The sequence below is a fragment of the Acanthochromis polyacanthus genome, chromosome 16, assembly GCF_021347895.1.
Source record: "Acanthochromis polyacanthus isolate Apoly-LR-REF ecotype Palm Island chromosome 16, KAUST_Apoly_ChrSc, whole genome shotgun sequence".
Classification (NCBI taxonomy): domain Eukaryota; kingdom Metazoa; phylum Chordata; class Actinopteri; family Pomacentridae; genus Acanthochromis; species Acanthochromis polyacanthus.
In genome coordinates this window covers 20,144,596-20,167,700 of record NC_067128.1, presented here as the reverse complement: position 1 = coordinate 20,167,700, position 23,105 = coordinate 20,144,596, and the positions used below count along the sequence as shown (strand labels likewise).

The following is a 23,105-nucleotide window of genomic DNA, read 5'->3' as shown; positions in this document are numbered from 1 at the left end:
AAATACAAGCTCCTACACTCAGGCAGACAATGTAGAGCCCTCAATTGCAAACTCAATCGTTTTAAGAATTAATTTGTTCCAACCTCCATCTAATTCATGATAGTGACTTTTTTTTTCCTTTGGTGTATGTATGCATTATGTGTAATGTCATGGGATATGTGCAATACTGTTATGTAACTGTTGTTGAGATGGCATTGTTTGTTGTCATTGTGGCTGTCGAGGCATTTATGGCACAGTTGCTGAGTCCAAGACAAATTTCCCCAAGTGGGACAATAAAGTATATTGAATTGTATTGTATAAAATGTCACTCTGAGCACAACTGCAGTACAACAATCTAACACTAGTGGGCGCAGGGCAGCTTCCACTCCCTCTGACTTTCATCAGGGTCTGCACAGACTGTATCTGCATCCATAGACAGTCCGCATCAGCAGAGTCAAGTTAGCAAAGCTGCACGCGGTCAGGCCATTACACTGCCAAGCCTTCAAAATACAAGATCCGATGTTTAACCACCGCACAAGTTCCATAGTCAGCTGTGACATAGACTAATTTTTTTTCTTTGACGCTATTAAGAGGAGAAAACAACAAAATAAAATCAAGTGAAGCATAAATTTGAAAACAAATTCAAAGCAACAATACATATATTTGGGTATATATATATTATGCATATTTTAATCTATATATTTTTAGGGTTTTATATAGTTTATTTTTATTACTCCTATTCGGAAAGTACTAAACCGATTTTCATTGTTTTCTGTGACAGTGACAATAAAGATCTATTCTATTCTATTCTAATTTGCAAATATAAGGATGCTCCACACTGTCATGTATGACAGAGCACTCCACATCTTTGGATTGTCAACTGCTGCTTCAAACATATCACTGAAAAATGGAGAAAAAATTATGAAGGGCACTTTTCACTGAAAGGTGGTTTGTTTCAGCTCTAAACTCAAGTTTATTTCCACTAGGCTATGTAGTATCTGATCTAATTAGCGAAATCCATCCATCCATTCTTTATACACCGCTTTATCCTCATTAGGGTCGCGGGGGGGTGCTGGAGTCTATCCCAGCTGACTCGGACGAAGGCAGGGGACACCCTGGACAGGTCGCCAGTCTGTTGCAGTGCTACATATACAGACAAACAATCACACTCACACCACAGGCAATTTAGAGTAACCAATTAACCTCAGCATATTTTCGGACTGTGGGAGGAAGCCGGAGTGCCCGGAAAAAATCCACGCATGCACAGGGAACATGCAAGCTCCATGCAGAAAGATCCCAGGCCCAGGTCGGGATTTGAACCAGGGATCTTCTTGCTGCAAGGCGAAAGTGCTAACCACTACTAATTAGCGAACTGTACCTCACAATACTTTGAATTTAAAAAAAAAAAATCCCAAACTATGTTTTTAGTTCTCAGACATTCAATTTTTAATTTAAATTCAGACCCCAGCCATCTGCTGTTGTCTGTAGCATTGTGATAATAATAATTTGGTATTAAAAAAATAATTATTTATAAATTTCACAGCAAGGAAGTTCTCAGTTTTAAGTTATATTGCACTGATAATAATAATAATAATAATAATATATATATTTTAGTTATTATTATTAATTATTGTTATTATATTATTTGCAACCTGCTACAATCAAGTGTATCTCACTAACTCGTACTTTAATGATACTACGTACGTCACATTTGAGGTGAGTGTGTTTCTAAGCTCATATAACCCATTACGTTGAAGCGTTGTGGGGGATGTGAAGTTTCTCCGTAGTGCTGGGTGTTGACGTTCAGCAGATCCCACCATAGACTGATCCCCACAGAGCCGCTCGGACGGCCGGATTCACACTTACAGCTCCAGGATCTCCTCAGTTCCTGCTTCCGCTGCAGCCTTTGTACGCCGTTTTGTGGAGCCTCACACCTCAGCTACCGCTGCGGCAGAACCAGCCTCCGCAACCCTGCACGGATGCCTCTGGAAGCCGCTATATCACGTCAAGGTAGGTGATAAGAACCCTTCCTGCATGGCGGAAACTAGAAGTGGGGAGCAGTGCTCAGCCCGCAGATTCTCTGCTATATTCCGGCCTGTTGACTGCGTCGCTGATGGGCTCACGGCGACCAAATAGCGGTCACAGTATGTAGCAATTTTTTCTTCGCATGGATGTTCCCGTCATACTGAGGTACGTTACAGTGTGACTAGCGGCCGCACGCCCTCCTTTGTTGCTTATTCACGTTAAGAGGAAGCAAGTGTGCATGTTCAAACCAAATTGATATCCGCGCAGCGAGCAGGGTTATTGGCATGAAACCTTTTTAAGACAGCATAATTGCCGGGCCGGGGACAGCGAATGACCGGGTACTGAAGCAGTTTGCTTGGGCACTGAGGGCAGTAACAGGGCTAGAAGCGTGTAGCCTATATGCTAGCTGTATGTCGATGTGCGTTTGTTTTCGGTTTGTCGTGGCCATATATTATGAGTGTGTACCGTTAAATGGGGATGTAATGGACTCCACCTCCACCCTCGCACTGAAAATATAGACTCGCGACATTGAGGGGTTTGATAAGTGTCAATATAATCCAGTGTCTTATTCCTCATTGTGTTTAGTGTGTGTGTGTGTGTGTGTGTGTGTGTGTGGCGGCCAGGAGAAACAGCTGCCTCCTTTTCAGCCTCAGTGCACTGCTGCTAGTATTAGGAATAGCTTTGTAATAAGCACCACAGACAGGCGTGAGTTTGTTTTCAGTATCTGGAGGTGTGGTTGGTGTGTAATAAGGCCTCTGATATGAGATTATGGAATAAAACGGCTTCATCTTCATCACATCAGTACGGTTAGAGGGAGCTGGGAGGGAGATTTCTGTTTCCACTAGACACACACACACACACACACACACACACACACACACACATACAAAGGCTTTACGAACCTCGCCTTCATCCCCAAAGCGTGTGGTTCTATAACAGTACAGATAGACGGTAGCTCAACTGATAGACTGTGCCGTTAAGGTCAGAGGTTCAATTCCCAGAATATGCTTCCATTAGAGGACGTACGCATTGGCAGTGATGTGAAGGCAGCTGGTGACATAAGTACAGCTCACATGCAAACCCACAGCATTGTTATCACTAAACAGAAGCTTGTCAGTTAACCGCAAACTGTGAAACTTACTTATTTTCCATTGAATCTCTCATATCATAAAGACATGACAGATTCAATGGAAAGTGAGTGCACTATGTTGTTGCTTTCTCATGAAATCCATTTGTTATATACACGCTATTGGCAAAAATGTTGGGACTCTCCTCCAAATAATTGAATTTGGGTGATCAAATCTCTTCCATGGCTACAGTTGTATAAAATCAAGCACCAAGACATGCAGACTGCTTCTACAAACATTTGTGAAAGAATGGTTCACTGTCAGGAGCTCAGTGAATTCAAGCATGGTACCATGATAGGTTGTCACCTGTGCAATAAGTCCATTCATGATATTTCTTTCATACTAAATATTCCTCGGTCAGTCGAGGCAATTGGGAGCAACAACAACTCAGCCAAAAAGTTGCAGGACTTGTAAAAGTCACAGAGTGGGGTCAGCAGATGCTGAGGTGCACAGTGTGCAGAAATCATCTACTTTCTGCAGTAGCTACAGACCTCCAAACTTCATGTGGCCTCCAGATTTGCTCAAGAACACTGTGTAGGGAGCTTGAGTTTCATGGGTTTCCATGGCTGGCAACCTGATGGACCAGTCTGGGTTTTTGTTGGCTATCAGGAAAATGGTACTTGCCTGACTGCATTATGCCAAGTGTAAAGCTTGGAGTAGCAGGATTATGATGTGTGGTTGTTTTTCAGGGATTGGCCCCTTCAGTTAAAGGAACTTTTTTTTAGTGCTTCAGCATACCAAGACATTTTGGTCGAGTTCAGGCGCCCAATTTTGTGTGATCAGTTTGGGGATGGCCCCTTCATGTTCCAACATGACTTTGTACCAGTGCACAAAACAAGGTCAATAAAGACATGAGTGAGTCTGGTGTGGAGAAACTTGACTTGACCTGACCTCAACGTGATAGAACACCTTTAGGATGAATTACAGTGGAGACTGAGAGCCAGGCTTTCCCATCCAACATCAGGGACTGACTTCACAATTGTGCTTGTGAAAGAATTTTCAAAAATTTCCATAAATCCACTCCTGAAAGCCTTTCCAGGAGAGTTGTGACTGTTATAGCTGCAAAGGGTTGGTCGGCCCCATATTAAACCCTATGGATTAGGAATGGATACCATTTAAGTTCATGTGCGAGTAAAGGCAGATGTCCCAATACTTTTACAACATAGTGTAGATGAAATATGGCTTTATTTGCATACTTTCATTATTTTATATAAATTTAATAAATGCAGTCATCTTACAAGACATATGTCATCTCTGTGAAGCAGACGGTGATTTTTTTTTGACTGCATATTGTCTGACAATGAATTATTAGCTCATAGTGTTGCATAGTGCCACAGTTATCCTTGAGTTTCAATCTATTTGCAGTCAATATCCATTGTGCTCTCATTTGAATTGTAGTTGCTGACAAGGGAGAAAATCAGCACCTACGGACAACTAATGAATCATTTATGTTATCTAATAAACTCAGCTTTAGTAACTGGGAGCAAATTGATTGAGTTACCGAGTGCCTAATTTATTCTTGAATAAGGAAACAGCTGTATTCAGTGCCATGCAAAAGTATTAGCCCCCCTACAGAAATGTTCTATTTTCGCATATTTGTCACTTTTATAGGTTTCAAATCAACAAACTGTTTATTTAACACAAAGACAACCCAAGAAAACACAAAGTTTTTAGATGATTATTTTATTTTTGAAGGAAAAATTACGTTTAGCCAATCTTGCCCTATATGAAAAAGTAATTGCCTCCTTAGCTACTAATTGACCAAATGACCAAATTCATTTGGCAACTGGGTTCAGTTTCACCAAACACAACCATGTAAAATTCTTGCCAGGCTTGTTGAATCTAAACATCGTTAAATAGAACCTGTCTGGCATTGTGAGGTAGCTCAAAGTGTCTCAAAAAGTAGCACTTGATGCCACATTCCAAACAGATTCAAGAACAGATGAGAAACAAAGTCACTGACATTTATTAGTCTGGAAACAGTTACAAAGCCATTGCTATGGCTTTGGGACTCCAGAGAAAAACAGTGAGAGACATTATCCACAAATGAAGAAACATGGAACAGTGGTGAACCTTCACAGGAGTGGCTGGCCTACAAACAATTCTCCAAGAATGCATCAACATCTCATCCAGGAGGTCCCAAAAGAACTCAGATGAACATGAAAAGATCTGCAGACCTTACTGGCCTCAGTTTAAATCTGTCTTCATGATTATACAATTAGAAAGACACTGGAGAAAAATGGTATAATGGGAGAGGTGCAAAGGGGAATGACCAAAAAGAATAACATTAAGGTTCATCCAGCATTTGCAAAAAAAAACCCAAAAAACATCTGGATGAGCTCCAGGACTTTTAGGATGACATCCTATAGACTGATCAGTCAAAGGTGGAATATTTTTGAAGACATTGGTCTGTTACATCTGGCGCAAAGCTAATACTGCATTCCACAGAAGAAGATCATACCAGCAGTGAAACATTGTGGTGATAGTGTGATTGTTGAGGGCTGCTTTACTTCCACAGGACCTGAACGACTTGTCATAATTGATGAAGCCATGAATTCTGCTCTCTATCAGAAAATCCCCCTGGAGAATATCCACCATCAGTTCTTGACCTAAAGCTCAAACACAAATGGCTTATACAGCACGTCAACGACCCAAAGCACACAAGCAAGTCCACCTCTGAGTGACTCAGAAACAACTAAATTAAGGTTTTGGAGTTGCCAAGTCAAAGTCCAGACTTGAATCCAGTTAAGATGCTGTGACAAGACCTTAAAAGGGCAGTTCATGTTCATAAACCATCTAATGTGGCCGAATTAAAACTACAGTCTTCTGTAGAGAAGAGTGGACCAAAATTCCTCCACTGTGATGTAAAAGACTGATCACAAGCTGCAACAAACATTTAACCACAGTTGTTGCTGCCAAAGGTGGACCAGCCAGTTATTATGTTCAGAGGGGCAATTACTTTTTCACACGGGTGACATAAGCTTTCAATAATTTAACAATAAACCATAATTTTAAAGAGGCGTTTTGTAGGTTACTTCTGTCTAATATTAGATAAATGTAAATATTACTTTGATGTTCTGGTACATTTAAGTGCGAAAAATATGCAAAAATTGAAGATTTCTATAGGGGTTTAAATACTGCTTACTGCAGTGACAGCATTGTATGGGCTTCTCTGTCTCGGATTCCACTGACTGCAACTGTAGTGCTTTAGATAGATGCCTGCTTAAATCTGATCTGCTGTATACTGTCAGGGGCCAGTTATTTTACATAGAGCAAAGTGACTCATGCTTTGGCAACCATTTGCTTTGATCCGGACCTCACCATTTTTGAATCGAATGGGCATAGCCAGGGTAGACTCATTTATATCAGCCAAGTGAAGATAATTTAATTAGAGTAGTTCATTCAAGGCTGAATAATTTTACATGAAGCACTTAAGTCAAATAGTCGCAATGACAGTCAAAATAATCTTCGCAATTTGCTTGGTCGGCCTGAGGTTTTTGCAGAATGCTATAGACACGGTGGCTTGTGTTGTTTTATCCTCTTTGTGTTGATTGCCTTGGACAGATCTCGCATCGCTACCATGTAGATCCTGAAATGCATCATATTGCATCTATAATAACGCACATGTTTTCTAGATAAATAGCCCCCCCTTACTTAAGCTGACCTGTGTTTTCTCTTTCTGCTTCTGTTATTTCCCTCTCTCTTTCTGTCTGCCCTTAGTGCTTCCACTTTCCATGCCTCCAGCCCTCATGTCTGTCTTCATTTTTGACAAATGGGTTCATTAAACATAGTAGTTTTGCTCAGCAATAGGGGTTAGATGTGGTGCAGTGAACAAGAATGGGTGGTGACTCATTGCATAGTCTTAACTGTAATTAACAGGTATGCATGAGTCACGTGGCAAACACCGTTTGGCTGTTTGGTTTAGTGCAGCAAGCCACTGCCAAGTGGAGTTTTATTTAAAGTAGCAGTTGGATTTGTTTTTCATTACAATTTCGTCTGTAATACCAGCCTGTCACCTGCACAGCAAGCCCCTCTGTTTGCATGAAAAGCCATTCTAATTTCAAGCATCACAGTGTTTTGGCTTGGTGTACAGTGTGTGTATAATGCTTGATATTGGCTTCAGTGTGCTGTGTATACACCCTCACCCCCCACCACCCTGTTGTCCCAGATAGATTCTTTTTTTTCCCCCCATTTTTCTAAAAACGTCAGACACGCGTGAAGAGAAGGCTGAATAGAGAAATGGAGGAAACAAACAACACATTTTGAAGACACGTTACCAGTTTTGGGGCCTCTTTCAACAAACACAAAGAACATTGAAGTGAGGAGGCTATGCAAGACACAGCAATGCTTGTAGCAAGATCCAGTAACAATGTTACCAAAACAGGAAGGCTCATCTGGAAGCATTGTTTTGTTGGTATTGTTAATCTGTGTTCAGGGTGTTGGAGTGCCAGACAATGTACTGTAAATAGAGCAGAAGCCATTGAAAAGAGCGATTTTCCTTTGTTGTTCCTAACCCTAACCCTTTGAGGTAAGTTAAGATTGAATTATTTTGTATGGATACATGGACAAAAACCCATTTTGAGTCTTATTATTAGAGACTTATCCTGTCAAGACATGAAAGATAAAGAATAGCTGGTTCATGAATGTGGTTCATTGAACACCCTCTGTATGACCAATTTTGGTATTTTTCTGGCATTTTCCATGTGAAATGTTTGGTGTTCTTTTTCAGTCTCTGCTATCTTTTAGGCTTCTGAAAACGGCAGTAAAGAGATGAGAAAATAGCCATTAACCTATTAGGATGTTAATTAGTTTTTGGAGAAAGTAATGTCTTGTGCATAAGAGTAGGGACTGTAGGGCTTACCAGCTGCATAGACAGTGAGCAGCATATGTTTAGTCTCCACTTTTTCATACACCTGCAGAAAGCAGTCTTTTTAAAGGGCAAAATCTGTAGGAAATAGACCTTTCTGCATCACAGTTCTCCCGCTGTCATTTTGCTGGAGGACTATTATTATCTGTATTGTAAGACAGAGTATCTGTCTTGAGATTGTATGAATCAATCACAGGCTGGTTTCCATGAAAAAAAGCCAGCCAGCCAGTGAGGCTGCAGAAGCTCAGCTTCAGCAGGCTAGCCTGATCCAGGCTGATAGCATTCTCCAGCAGCAGAAAAAGAAAAGGACCCAGAAGGTCTGTCGGCCTGTCTAAATGTCTGGCTGTTTGTCTACCTGTCTTACTCAGTTGAATGCCTATAGGAGTGAAGAATTGGAGTTCCGAATAGGATTTCAGTCAGACAGACACAATAGAGGCTTAGCCCATTGGACATGTGGCATCAGATTAGATTGATGCAAAAACTGGAACCAGATCACATGATTCTTCAACCGCAGCTGTCTTAAGGGGGTTTTAAGGATGTCTGAATGTGTGTTAGGATTGATATGAGAACTGTCTCTGAGTGTGCCATGTTTCTGCTGCTGTTGTTGTGACCAGAGGTCTTCAGTTAGACTCCCTCTCAAAAAGTGTGCTGCCCTAGCACTGTTTGGCCCTGCGGGAAGGCTGCCCAGTTTGCGGCGCACTCCCATCAGATAAAATGTGCATTTTATCTGCATACTCACTTATGTGTGCTTAATTTTGCTGTGTCTCGGGGAATTATTTCTGCTGCAGCCTAAGCTGGGAAGTGGGTCTTACGACATTTGTTCTCGGCTCATTGGAGGCATCTAGAAATAGGCATGTGCCTTTCCACATGCAGCACTTAAATTCCCTCCTTCCCCTTTCCCCCCTCCTTCTCAGTAGAAGGCACTTAGACTCCATTGTTGCACAATCTACTTTGTACCATTGCATTAATTTGCATCTCTTTCTGTATGTATATTATGATTTCATTTCTACTTTTTTTTATTTCTGTGAATGTTTAGCACTAGAACAAAGTGTAGTGGCTTCTCTGCTTGAATAATTGTATTGATATGTGTATGACACACAGTGAGAATTTTTATCTCATCAGAAGTTGCTCAAGGTTTCACCGGGGGACACAAACAGCACACCCAGCCATCCACCTAGCCACAGAATCCCCTCATGCTCGGTGCCCATGGCTCAGCAAACAGCCTTGTTAGCCCCTCTGAGTCCACAGCTAAGGCCAGGATCAGAGCAGGCAAGGAGGACTGGAGGGATTCAAAGATGCTGCTAAAAATTCTCTGCCGCCAGACAAGATACTGTGGTATCTGGATCTTGTGCACCCTGCAGCGTGTAACAAAACCGGATCTAAACCTGCTTTGGACTCCTGCCTCCTGAAGGGACAGCCAACATTAGTGGCATCTATGGATGGATGGGATAGAGATCAGGAGTGCAGAAGTGGCAGATGGGTATAGAGGGGAAATTAGGAGAGAAGAGAGAGGTAGTAATTGAGACAGCTGTGCAGCTTGAGGCGCAAACCCTCAGATCACCAACATCAGCCCCACCCTTTCAACCCAACTCTCCCCACCCCAAAAAATACAAAAGAGAGCCAGAGCACTGATGCTCGATATCGGGATGACAGTGACAGCGGACCAATTTCATTCCGCGGCCAGAACATAGAAGGCACAGACCCACAAAAACACACGGTCTCACACACACATAGGAATAGAAGAGACTAAGACTATGAGTTCATCTGACAGAATGGGCGCACTTCCCACACTTGGGTAAAAAGGTTGTGTGACAGGCCTGCCGCTGCATTCTTGTTTGTAGATATTATTCTGTTTTTTACTGGGAGCTGAAATTCTCAGCAGCCGTTCCACCTCTACCCTCACACATGAGGACTGCTAAATGTCTGCTTCCTGGAGGGTTTGTTGGTCTTGGTAGATGGGGAGTATTTGTGGACTTTAGCTGTTATATTGTTGTTCCTTATGGGGCAAATATATCTATGTGACCTCCATTTAGAGGCCATAATGTGGGGTCAGTCAAACTGCGTAGCCATTGTAGCTGGAAGGTCAGTTCAGTGTTTCCTGTGGCATTAAGCCCCCTGACGTCAATGGTAAGTTCAGAAGAGGTGAGATGCTTAATGTGCATGTGTCCATCTCCATATCTCTCAAAGAGTTCATTGCAGTGTGTGTGGCCTTTGCGGTGTGTTTAACTGATGGTTGTTGGTGTAAGGCGGTGGCTGAAAGGATTGTGAGAGATCGTAAAGGATTGGCCTGAGTGGATTTCCATTGTGGGAGTCCTATCAACAGGCACAGCGTGGTGTTCTGGAAGACAGCAGGGTAGCAATCAGGCAGCAGTCACACTGTGAATATACAGCAAAGTCTGCTTTCAAGCACTGCAGACATGAGCATTCACTGTAAAAAAAAAACAAAACACAAGTCAACTGGATGATAGTACCCTTGTCTCTACCAAACTGACCAAATGAATGTGTCATGTCAGATTTTTCTCTTCTAAGCCATTGTCAATTATACATTTCTGGTTTCAGAATCCAAAATAAATATTTATTATTTTAGAGGTCAAATGATTATCTGCCTGGCCAATTGCCATATGCAATATTCAGCACAGTTGTAATTAATGGTATTACTGTTCTTTACTCCGCCAAGGAACGCGACAGAGTTATGTGACGATCGGCGTGCGTTTGTCTGTTTATCTGTGTGCAACATTACTCAAAAACGGACTTACAGATTTGGACGAAATTTTCAGGGAAGGTCAAAAATGACACAAGGACCACATGATTAGATTTTGGCAGTGATGTGGCTTATAGCCTGAGCCCATGGATTTGTTAAAGATTTCTATATCATTCTGAGATAGCATAACGGTGTCACTGTAACTATGACTAAAAGTGAACACTACGTCAGCTGCCTGCTGACGATCGCATGGTTGTGATCCTGCTGCAAATCCACTGCTGCGGACTTATCTGTCGGAAATCACCCATGGCGAAGTACTGCACTCTCTGAGTGCTTTTCTTGTTGTTTTTCTTTCCCAGACAGGATCAGATTTTAAAATGCATTTCTGCAGTACAACCACCTCTCTCTGTCAGCTCTCAGCGATCTGTGGTCTCAAGTAATGTCCAATTAAATGCCATGACTAATAGCTTAATAATGCTGGACTATAAATATTGTATTTTAATAAAACTTGTGTAAACATTTATCAGTGTGTATATATGTATAAAGTCTGACATCCAGGTTTTAACTTTAAACAACTGGAAATTGGTTCCAGTTATCAGTCTGTGTCATGTTGGAACTGACATCACTTTATGTTGGAACAACCTAAATGATGACTCCCAGAAATACACTTTTTAATTAGGCTGTTATGTGTCCCCAAAAGATCAGAATGCACTACAGCGAAAAGACGTTTTGAGTTTTAGTGTCCAAAAAAATCATATTTACCTGCATGTTGGTCTGTAACCCACAGCTGAATATAACAGCGTGTTCCATTGAGCTTGTCAGGTCTATTCTGTTGAGTTTGTTTAAAGGCACGCTGGGAAATATAGGAAATCACTAACTGAAGTCAAATTAGATGAGGACAGCTGAAGGAAAGTGGGTACAACAAATAGTAATTATAACCATCACGAAATAACTCCTGGAATGCATTGTTCAGCACATAATGATGAACAGCGTGAAGTATCTGAGGGTAGATTATTTTTTTAGTTCTTTCCTCACAACTCTCCTTTATGGTTGTTGTGGATTTAGTAAAGAACGTCAGCAAAGAATCGGGGTGGTGTTTTATATAGGCAAACTTGAATCTTAACGCAATACTCCGCCAATGTGTTTTCAAGACATTGAAAGTGCTTCACTTTACAAAAAATCTTTAAATATTGAATATAATAGCTATAATTGCACTTTAAATTTCCAGAAATCTGTAAATGTTGATGGAAAATGCACAGATAAATATAAATAAAACATTTTTGTTGTTTGGGTTCACGTATATGTCTGTTCATCATCGGTTGAAAAACTTGTGTCTGTGCTTGTTTTTGTCAAATACTGCTATTTGACAAAAATGCGATTAATTACATAGCCTGTAATTAATTAGCTCCATTTTTTTTAATCGCGTGCCATGACTAGTTTATTCTGCAAACAGAGGAATCACGGAGGAGTTAAGCTGCAGTGGTCCTGATTGTGGGTTTTCAATAATTTACACCTGAGACAAAGACAAAAGAGTACCACAGAGCTACATCTGCAGAATGGGGACAAAGCGTCACATCAGCATATTGTGACATATATTGCAGTTGCAATTCATTTGCGGAATACATTTAAGGCTGCATTAACTTAATAGATGTAACTTGAAACATTTCCAACAAGTACATTGGAATTTAAGGGGAATGTCTCTTCTTGGACTGCTCTGTGGCTTCTAGTTTGTTGTTGCTTAATGGTATTTCGGGGTATTACGGAGTTCTATGTGCCAGATACGTCCTATTCACAAGGGTACAGTCATTGATTGAGTTATAAAACTGATTTATAACGCTCATGTGGCAGGTTGTGCAATATAGGCATTGAATTCTTTTATACTGCAATATCAATAGAAATTTCCAGCCCTTGCACTATGCAGATGGCAGTTGTTTGTTAGCTGCGGGTGCAGTTCATATAAATAATTTGCATCACAAGTGAAAAGTAACATGTATTACACTCAAGACAGTAGTTTTCCATGAATAAAGGGCTAATAGACTTTTCTAGTCTACATCCCTCCTAAAATATATCACTGCAGAAGGAAATAAATATGCATTCTTCCATAAACAGTAATCAGAAAATTGAGGGTAAACTGAAAGTGCACATTTGATATAAAGCTGTGTCTGACTTTATCTTTTTCATGCGTTACATTTTTTTATTATTGCTTTGTGTCTTCTATCTTTCCTGTAATGTCGCGTGCAGTGCTGAGCGTACTGTGGAAGTCTCCAACACCAGGAGATCCTTCATCTTTGAAAGTGTTCTGGTTCCTTCTTTATGTAAATTCTGATTTTAATTTTTTCTGGAGAGGAGGTTTTTGGGTTAAAACACATCTCAGCTGTAACATTTTTGCTCCGCTACTGTGGTTGGGAAAGGCTATGAACCCTGCAGGGATCTTTTGTTCAAACCTAACACCTGTGCTTAGCGTCCTGTCAGGTTCATAGATCACCTTTACTTTAACGCTTCAGCACTTTTTATTGTGCATCTTGCTGCCTCTGCAAGCTTGTTGAAGCCTCGCAATCCTCCTTCAGCATTTGCAAGAGCAGCAGTGCTGGCATTCACCTATGCCAAAGACCTTGGTATACTAGCATGAGACCATTTCTAACGGACATACCTGTCATGTAGCCACAGGATGTTGCTTCATAGTGTCACCTCCTGCTGTTCTCTCTTTTCTTGCTGTCTCAGTACCACTCCCTCCACAACCCCACTGCTCCTCATTGCCAGTGTCATTAATGCAGAGTGTACTTGAAAGGGGCTACTTAGCAGAACCATTTCTCACTCTTAGATGAGGTATGGGAAAGCAATAACAACATGCCAGTCAACTATAAGAGCCCTTAATAGGACGCAATGGGATGACACAGCAGTCTAAGGTCTAATATGGTGTTGGAGCTGTTGGACAGATGGGGAGAGAAAAGGAAGGACGGCAAGATCAAGTGACTGACCACATCCCAAAAAAAATGATGAAACATGCCTCACAGAAACAGCAGGAAAGTGTGACAGAGGACTACAGACAGAATGGAGGGAGTATGAACCAGTGGGATGTGTTCTGTCTGTCTGTGTCGGTGGCCCACAGCCAGTTTTGACGAAGATGGAGGAGACACTTGTGTGATGCCAACCACACTACTAGGTTATGCATCTGTAAAGTAGCTGTGTGACAAGCTGCTCCAGAAAACGAAAACAGCCCCTCCTAGCTTTTTTTTTTTAACTTTTCTTTGATCTCGTGACAAGAGCAAAGAATTGAAGTTGGCACATCAACTCAGTGAGGAGTTTTAAACACCCACTTTGATTTTTTTAGAAGTAAATGAAGGATTATTATAGATGAATGTGAGGTTATGGTTGTCCTCCAACTCTTGATGTTTGAACAAAAACTCAAACAGTGCAACCACCTGAGCTGCTGTGCTGTCACATCAGAGGGTGAATGAGTGAAGCTGGCATGCTTGTACATTGTCATTCTCAATGCGCAACACCCAGAACACATTATTAAGTGCAGAAGTCTTTACAGGATGGAGAGAGTCAGTGATGCCTGGCCTAGGTCATGCTGTGAAGGTCAAACATCATCTGTGAGATTAACCTTCCATTTGAAAGCTGACCTATCCACTTGATTGAAATAACACATTTCTTTTGCACTCTCTTTTTCGATCATAGCAGCATTGCCCGCTTCACTCGGTCTTTGCTCTCCTCTGGCAATTGGTGCCCTAATTGAGGCACTCTTGAGTCATGTTTATCACCGTGGCAACGTTGCCCTGCAGATAATCATTGTCTTTTGGATTAGCATAACAACAGAGAAGAGGCTTTGCTTTAATTCCACTAACACTGGACCAAGCTTCTTTGTGTCGGCTTGCCTGCCGGGCTTGTCTTAACTGGGATTAGAAGCATGGGCCCCCACACTGCGCTCATGCCTCTGCCTTTGTGAACCCTCATTGTGCCCTTGGATGGTTCTTACAGGCAAAAGCAGATAATCGTGATTTTTATCATCCCATTGTATTAGGTCCGGTCACAGAAAATTAAACTTTGACACTTGCTTCCAAAACTGAACTTAGTAAAAAGCAGATCGCTATTGACTACTACTGTTTGCCCCGTGAACCGAGGATCTTCTAGCTTCATTTTTGACAGTTTTGTCAATATTTTAAGAGTTTATTTGCAAAACCATGCAACTCCATTTTTTTAAATTTTCAGAAAACATTTTTTTATTGTTTACTTGAGATGATAATATTAATAATAATAAGGATAATTTTTTTTTCTCCATTTTGTCATGTATTTTCTGCTGAGTCAAATCCTCTCAACTTCAGGTTGATTGATATTATTTCAAGTAAACAAAAAAAATTCTGAAAATTTATAAATATGGAGCTATCTGTTTTTGCAAATAAACTCTTCATTTGTTCAATACTTCTATTGCTATAATAGGAAATGGTCTTTCAAAATGCATTTCTTTGTAATTGGCTCACAGGTTCAGTATCTTCCAGTCTGCAGTCTGATCGTCAGGTATGTTTCAGTCAGACTTCTCTCTTCTTCTTTCCTCAGTTTTGGTTGAGGAACGTACAACAGCTAAACAGCTCATTTTACACTTAAGGGAGGAACAGACTGACAGTCACAGATGACATTAAAATTATACGTTCCACCACTATGATGTATGATGCAACTGGCTGAGCCTGTTTGATTGTTTGGCTGGTGAGTCACATGACAATAAAACATCCAAACACCAGAGGATCAAAGTGCTGCTGCTCTGTGGCAGGAGGAGCTCTGACAGACAGTCAAGTCGACTCTTTAATTAAACCGCAACAGTTCATGCATACAGTAGAGAAACTGAAACTAAAGTATCAGTCTTATTGTACTGGCGTCTTTCAATATGAGTACCAACGCTGGTATCGATATATCGATATTTGGATTGATCTGTCCACCTTTACTGAGCACAGGCGTGTGTTATGCATGTGTACGTTATGTATGGATACCGAATCATTTGGCCTAAATATGTAGCAGGCAGCGAGAATTGACAGGTCTCGGAAACACCCCCATAATTTAACCAATTGTTCCTTGTATCATTTCCAATGGATTAGTCCTGATAAGTCCACAGCGGTTGATTTGTGGTAGGATCATGAGCAGGCAGCTGACGTAGTGTTCACTTGCAGTCATAATTACAGAGACGTCGTGCTGCTACCTCACAACGATACAGAAATCTTTAGCAATCCATGAATCCAGACTATAATCCGAATCACTGCCAAAATCGAATCAGTTGGTCCGTGTGACATTTCTGACCTTCCCTGAAAATTTCATCCAAATCCGTTTGTCCGTTTTTGAGTAATGTTGATAACAGACAGACAGACAAACTAACGCCGATCGTCACATAACCTCTGCCGCGTTCCTTGGTGGAATAAAAATACTCCAGATTGCTAATTAACATCATGACCATGTGGTGTTAACATAACATTGAACCGACATGCAGAACTGCCTTGCTGTTTTTTGAAGAAATGAGTCACAATTGATAGCAAGTAGGTGTTTGGTGGCAAATGTAGGGAGAGGCGGCAGGCATGTAACAGGAACGTGCTATGCCGTCCTGTCCTGATCTGTCGGTGCATAGAAAAGGAGCTCCCATGGGTGTAACCACTTGTCTCTTTGTGCTGGCAGAGGCGAGCTGCAGAGCACTGAGGCGGAGGAGTGAAGGGGAGAGAAAAGGCATAGGGGAGAATGAGGGCCGCCGCTGACCCCATGAGCACACAAGATTAAGAGAAATAATGAAAAGGGGTCTACGCAGTGCATTGCTAATATGCAAGGTGATTTAAAGACAGTCCGAAAAGAAATGTCACTGATGCGTTGGTGGGCACGTTATATGTGCGTGTGTGAGACAGACAGACAGAGTGTGAAACAGAGATAGAGAGGGAGAAAAAAACCATGCACATATCAACAATCTCCATGAAGAATTCCTGTGGTAAAGTATTCTCGACTTCTCAAGCAAACAAGTGGTGAGACGTACAAAAATGAATTTCAGACACTCATAAAAAGATGACCACACCATTGCAAGGGAGCTCTTTTGAACGATTATCAGAGTCTATATGCTCTTGCTACACACAGACAAACACACACACACACGCATTTCTTTGTCCCATTTATTTTGTGGGATGGTGGTTGCACACGTTTTCTTGTTTTTGCTGACATTATCCAAGTGTCTTATCCTTTGCCAGGCTTTTTTTCCGGCCCGATTTGCTGCATTTAAGGGTACCAGCCCAGCAGCCAACAGCGTTTAATTCAGTTTAACTTACACTGTCAGTACTTGGCAAGACCATGACAACATGCAATAGCCAGTAGCTCTGGATAACATTTCTCTTGTTTAATCCGAGGAACTTTATTGAGCTCTTCTGGTCATCACTTGTGCCATTTTCAAGCAAATACAATATGATGCCATCCACATAGTTACTAGCGCTGCAGGGTGCTTGTGTTTACGTTCAGTGTAGGGCTGTTTGCAAGGGGGCAAATGGTGGGGGAGGGTGAGTGGTGTGAGGCAGGCTGTTGAAGCAGGTGACATCTGTGACCCAGCACAGCAGTGGTGGCTGCAGGACACATGCTCCTTCCTCAAAGGCTACTGGCAGCCTTTCTGCCTCACTGGACTCATTCCTACAGGCACACACACACACACACACACACACACACACACACACACACACACACACACACACACACACACACACACACACTCTGTTCAACTGCATCTCTGAGTCCCCTGTACTTTCACATATTTTGAAATTAAAGTGATTCAACATAATCTCAGGATGGTAGTACTCGATAATTCAATTAAAGTAACTACAGAGTTTTTTTTCCATTTTAGACTGTTAACCTACAAAATATAAGCTGCTAAAAATTTTCTTGTGAACATGACAGACAGAAAATCATCCCTCGACGTTTACAGCGTTCGTTATGCATGTGTACATTATGTACAGATCCCGAATCGCGTGACCTAAATATGTACTGAGCGGCGGTAATTGGTGGGACTCGGAAACACACCCATAATTTAATCAGTTGTTCCTTGTATAATTTCCAGAAGATAAGTCCACAACGGTTGATTTGTAGCAGGATCACAATCATGTGATCGTCAGCAGGGAGCTGGTGAAGTATTCACTTGTAGTCATAGTTACAGTGATGCCGTGCTGCTATCTCGCAACGATACAGAAATCTTGAACAAATCCGTGTATCCAGACTATAAGCCGCATCACTGACACTGACATTTTTTATACACATCCTTTGTGTCATTTCTGACCTTCTCTGAAAATTTCGTCTCAATCCATTAGTCCATTTTTGACTAATGTTGCTAACAGACAGACAGACAAACCAACGCCGATCGTCACATCTCTGATCAGAGACGCTAAAATGCAAACTGTGAGAAGAGAGAAGAAACAAAGTTAGTCACGTGATGGTGGTGTATTTTTTAACTGATTGGAAGAGAGAAGATACTAGAGGAGAGGTGCACAGTGCATCATGGGAGTCCCCTGGCAGTCTAAACCTGTAAGCAGTATAACTAAGGGACAGTGCAGGTGATCCTAAGCTGCCCTAAGCTTTATCAAGGGGGGAAAGTTTTAAGCCTTATCTTAAAAGTAGAGAGGATGTCTGCCTCCCATACCCAAACTGGGAGCTGATTCCACACCAAAGGAGCCGATAACTGAATACTACTTCTGGAACTCTGTGAACCACAAATAAACCAACAGTCTGGGAGTGAAGGGCTCTGTCAGGATGATATGGTACAATAAGGTCTTGAAGATACGATGGAGCTTGGTCATTAAGAGTTTTATACATGTCAGAAGGAGGATTTCTATTTTGGATTTTACAGGGAGCCAATGAAGAGAAGCCAGTATGGCAGAAATGATGCCAAATAGAGATTTTTAAGAGAATTATTGAGACATCCTGATATTAAAGAATTACAGTTGTCCAGCTTACAGGTTAGAAATGCACTGACTGGTTTTTCAGCATCACTCAGAGACAGGATGTTCTTGATTTTGAAGGTAAAAGAAGACTGTTCTATAGATTTGCTTTTTCCATCCTTCCATTATATATACACCGCTTAATCCTCATTAGCATCGCAAAAGCATCTGTTTCCTCCTATTGAGTCCCAAACTCTCCTCATTGAGATCAAGACCCGGATAAAAATACAGAGCAGAAAATTAAGGCTGCATCCATTTTGACTGATTTACGTTCCCAATGATCACGTCAAATACAGTGTATTTCTAAATGTTCACAATAATCCATGCACAGAAGGTTTTTGTTAGAAATACTACAATCTTGGAATGAATGAAATGGTATTTGTTTTTCATTTTCTTTTTGAGCAGCTCTACACCTCCATATTGCCCATCCCTACTCCTCCCCTCTCCCCAGAAGGAGTGCATTTCTACCCTAGTTTCTCTTTGTGTTCTGATAAAGCAGAATCCCTCTCTGATGTCATTTATCTCTTCTCATCTCACACCATCTCAGTCTTACGCTTCCTGCCAGTGTTTCCTTTTTTCTTTTTCTTTTTCCCCCCAGTGGCTTGTCCCAGTACGCAGTGGATCCCATTTGTCAGAATAACTAAACAGTGTGCTGACCTAGCTCCTGACCCCTGCTGTTTATCAAATTTGATCATATACTGTGGCGAGATACTCCCTTCCACACCCTCTATTCTGTGAATAGTATAGATTTGTTGCGCCAAATCTCTGGTAGTGCAGCACTCTGCTTGCTTACCGCTGTTGACAGAGTGTGTGTCCAGTGCAGGCTATGCTTGGCTGCATCTGGGTAATGCTGCTGGCTTGCACAGATCCAGCAAACAAATAACATATATTATACTGAAGGCATGGAGAGTGGTCATATAGCCATGGGGCCACAGTGTGTATGTTTTTGTACACACACTGTGTTTCTCTTCCCGACTGTGTTAAAAGTGCATTGACCTACTATGTAGGTTACATGGAAAGAAGCAGTAGACCCAGACTGTGTCAGACCTGCTCGACCCACCAACCCGAGGTAGTGGTGAAATAACATCACAGTCGAATTTGCCATGAATAGAAACAGTCAAATATAACGGTGCACAAATTTCGGCACTGCTTGTTACTTCGCAGTCAGCTCAACTCTTGCAAACAGTAAAATATACATTTAAAACAAACAACAGTTTAATTAAATGAGAGATGCAACTGATGCAACTGATTTCAACAAGTGATTAATTGTTTCGATAATTTGCCAAGTAAAAATACCAACAATTTGAAGAAAGTGGAATGGCTCCTTCCTATTGATTGTTTGATAGTTAACCGCGTTTTTAGAAACAGAAACGTACATTTTATGACCAAAAGAGAAATGGAGTTAGCAATAGTTTGACAAATGTAAGAAAATAGTCGCAAATTACAAATAAACAATTAGTTTTTATATCATATGTTAGTCAAACAAAGTAAGCAATCAGTTGTTCTAACCTCAAGACCTAAAAAAGTGCCTTTTTTGAAGCACAATTAGAAGGAGTGTAAGTGTAAGTCTCCAGTTGGAACAAAATCTAGGAAAAGGGTTAATCACTGAAACTGAAGTTACCTTTGTAACATCCATCCATCCGTCCATTATCTCTACACCGCTTAATCCTCATTAGGGATGAAGCTAATGAGCCTATCCAAGCTGAGACCCTAGACTGGTTACCAGTCTGTCACAGGGCTACATATACAGACAAACAATCACACTCATATTCACACCTGCGGACAATTTCAATTTACCAATTAACCTCAGCATGTTTTTGGACCGTGGGAGGATGCTGAAGTACCCGGAGAAAACCCACACATACACAGGGAGAACAAGCAAAAAGATCCTGAGAAGGCGGGGATGCGAAACGGAATCTTCTAGCTGCAAGGCAAAAGTGCTAACCACCAAGCCACTACCCTTTGCACCATTGATTCTTTTTTTTTTATATTTAGCAGAGGGTCACTTAAATTATACAATGCAAGTGTGTCATTAAATAGATCAACTGGTTCAATGAAAGTGCATATACAGTGTAATGCTAAATGAGACTGTAGAATTGTAGACTTAAGTTAGTTACGCTAAACATGCTACAAACCTCAATTTGTATTTTTTTTTGTTAATGTCTACATTGGCTTCCATACATGGACCCTATGTCCACATAGACTATCAAATAAAGGCCACATGCCAAAAATTAACAATTGGTGGTGTGAAGTGCGTACTAAGATGCCTTATCAGCACCAGTTCTGACGTCAGATGCAGTCAGTGCACTTCTGATGTTTTATTTGTTTTATTTTATTTGTTTCCCTTGACCTTCAGTGTTGATCCGTTTGCAAAGGATTTGACTGGTCCAGCCAACCATGTAACCCTGTCCACACTGAAGAGCCTTTTCCCTATACAGGGGTTTTGTTTTCTTTCTCTGGCATCAAATGCCTCCTTCTCTCTACGAAAAAGGACATTGAAATTAATTTTGCAGCAGGTTTACCATTGGCTTTAGAACAAGGAAGCTCTGCCAGAGAAAGGCCCTTTCTGTACAATAGCAGTGGTGAAGGAATTTTGCCAGCTTTCTGTCCAATAAGCCATTTCCCTTTTTGGGTGAAGCGTTGATTCTATTTCATTCCGTCGCAATGATGTTATAAATGTAATTGGGGAAACTGCGCTTTTATTTCCTCATCCTGGATTTTCCCTTTGCTCTTGCACTATTATCTTTATTTCTAATCATATTTGTCATTCATTCTCAGTTTTTTTTTGTGGCATGCACAACAGTTCGGGTCATGTGATTCCCATTAAAGGAGCAGTAGATGTTGCCACCAATATGATCTGACACTTGCAATATGTCATTTTCTCTCCATCTATCACTGTCCCTCATGCCTCCTTTGTTTCTCATGCCATTTTCCTTCACAGTATTCTGTTATATAATGAAAGGCGGTTGGCAGATACAGATGGTGAAATATTAAAGGATAAAGCTGACACCTTGACCCCTACAGTAAGGGAATCTTGTGGCTTTGTTATTCTATGGGGGGGATTTTGCTGGCATGGTAGAGGTCCACTTGTCTCCTCAGCGGGAAGGCTCACTGCAAATCAATATGAAGTTGTTCTGAGTGATCAACTCTATCCTGTGATGACACATTTCTTTCCTAAAGATAGTGTTCTTTTCCAGAATGTCAATGCCTCCATTCATAAGGCACGAGGGGTCACTGAACTGTTTGGTGACAATGATGTGATTCATATGTTATTGCTTTCACTGTCACCAGGCCTCAAACTGACTAAACACCTATAAAAGATACTGTAGTAGAGTTCCAGAAACTCAGAGAATCAATGCCAAGGAGCATTAAAGCTATTTTGGCAGCGCATGGTGGTCCAGGAACTTATGGAGACACTTCATGGAGGAACGCGGTTGAGCTATGCTTATTAGTGTGTTATAGTTATGACGATTTCCGTTAGTTTATCTGTCTGTGTGTCTGTTACCAACAAGTCTCAAAAATGGACCAAGGGATTTGGATGAAATTTTCAAGGAAGGTCAGAAATGACGCAAGGACCAAGTGATTAGATTTTGGCAGTGATGCGGCTTCGAGTCTGGATCCACGGATTTGTTAAGGTTTTTTGTATCATTGCAAGATAGTAGCACAGTGTCACTGTATTTATGACTACAAGTGAACACTTAAGTCAGCTGTCTGCTGATGATCACATGATCCTCCATTCTACTGCAAATCAACTGCTGCAGATTTATCAGGACGTATCCGTCGAAAATGATACAACAGAGCAGCTTTGGCGGTGTACTGCGCTCTCTGAGTGCTTTACTTGCCATTTATTTTGGCACCTCTTTGTATGTGGAATTATATTACATCACTGGGCCATATTAATTAATACAATATTCCTTGTGCTAAATCACTTTATGCCTCCCTTTCCATGCACACCCAGACAAGTACTGGTCTGATCTCAGGTGTGTATATGAGGTAGCAGTCTGCGGTCCCTGTTAAATCGTCAGCTTCCACCAGCATTCCAGATAGCCTCGACATTAGCACCACACCGTTTGTTCACATGAATTTCTCTACATCCTTCCAACTCCTGCGCTCACCCGCTGCTACCTGTAACAAAGTATGCAGTTACAACTTAAGTGAAAATTGTCTTAAACAGAACTCCTCATTAGCATTAATCTTGTAGCAATTATACTGTAAAGTTTCTTGCATCTACTTTCAAAGTGAATGGCAAAGAGGAATAGTCTGAAAAAGGTCACTTGCATTATAGGGAACATTTACACTCTGAGGTCAGCGTGCCACATCACACATAAGTAACATTTTGTAGTCTTGAACTCCAGAAGTATTTGCTGATTTAGAAGCAGAGGTTTGCTAAAGGATTAGTCCCTCAAAAAGAAGGAGGGTTCCTTTTAATCACATAGTAATGGGCATTGCTGTGTATGCATTTTGAA

General features: G+C 41.2%; 1 protein-coding gene across 2 annotated transcripts in view; it reads left to right on the top strand.

Moving 5' to 3' along the window:
* The first annotated feature begins 1,730 nt into the window (after nucleotides 1–1,730).
* Nucleotides 1,731–23,105, top strand: part of fut8b (fucosyltransferase 8b (alpha (1,6) fucosyltransferase)) — a 113,989-nt gene continuing 92,614 nt past the window's right edge. The window contains exon 1 of one of the 2 annotated variants that reach the window (XM_051960736.1): nucleotides 1,731–1,989. The gene's annotated coding sequence lies outside the window, so the exon portion shown is untranslated. Of the gene's footprint in view, nucleotides 1,990–2,043; nucleotides 2,170–23,105 lie in introns of those variants that run through there. The other variant, XM_051960737.1, reaches the window with a different exon arrangement.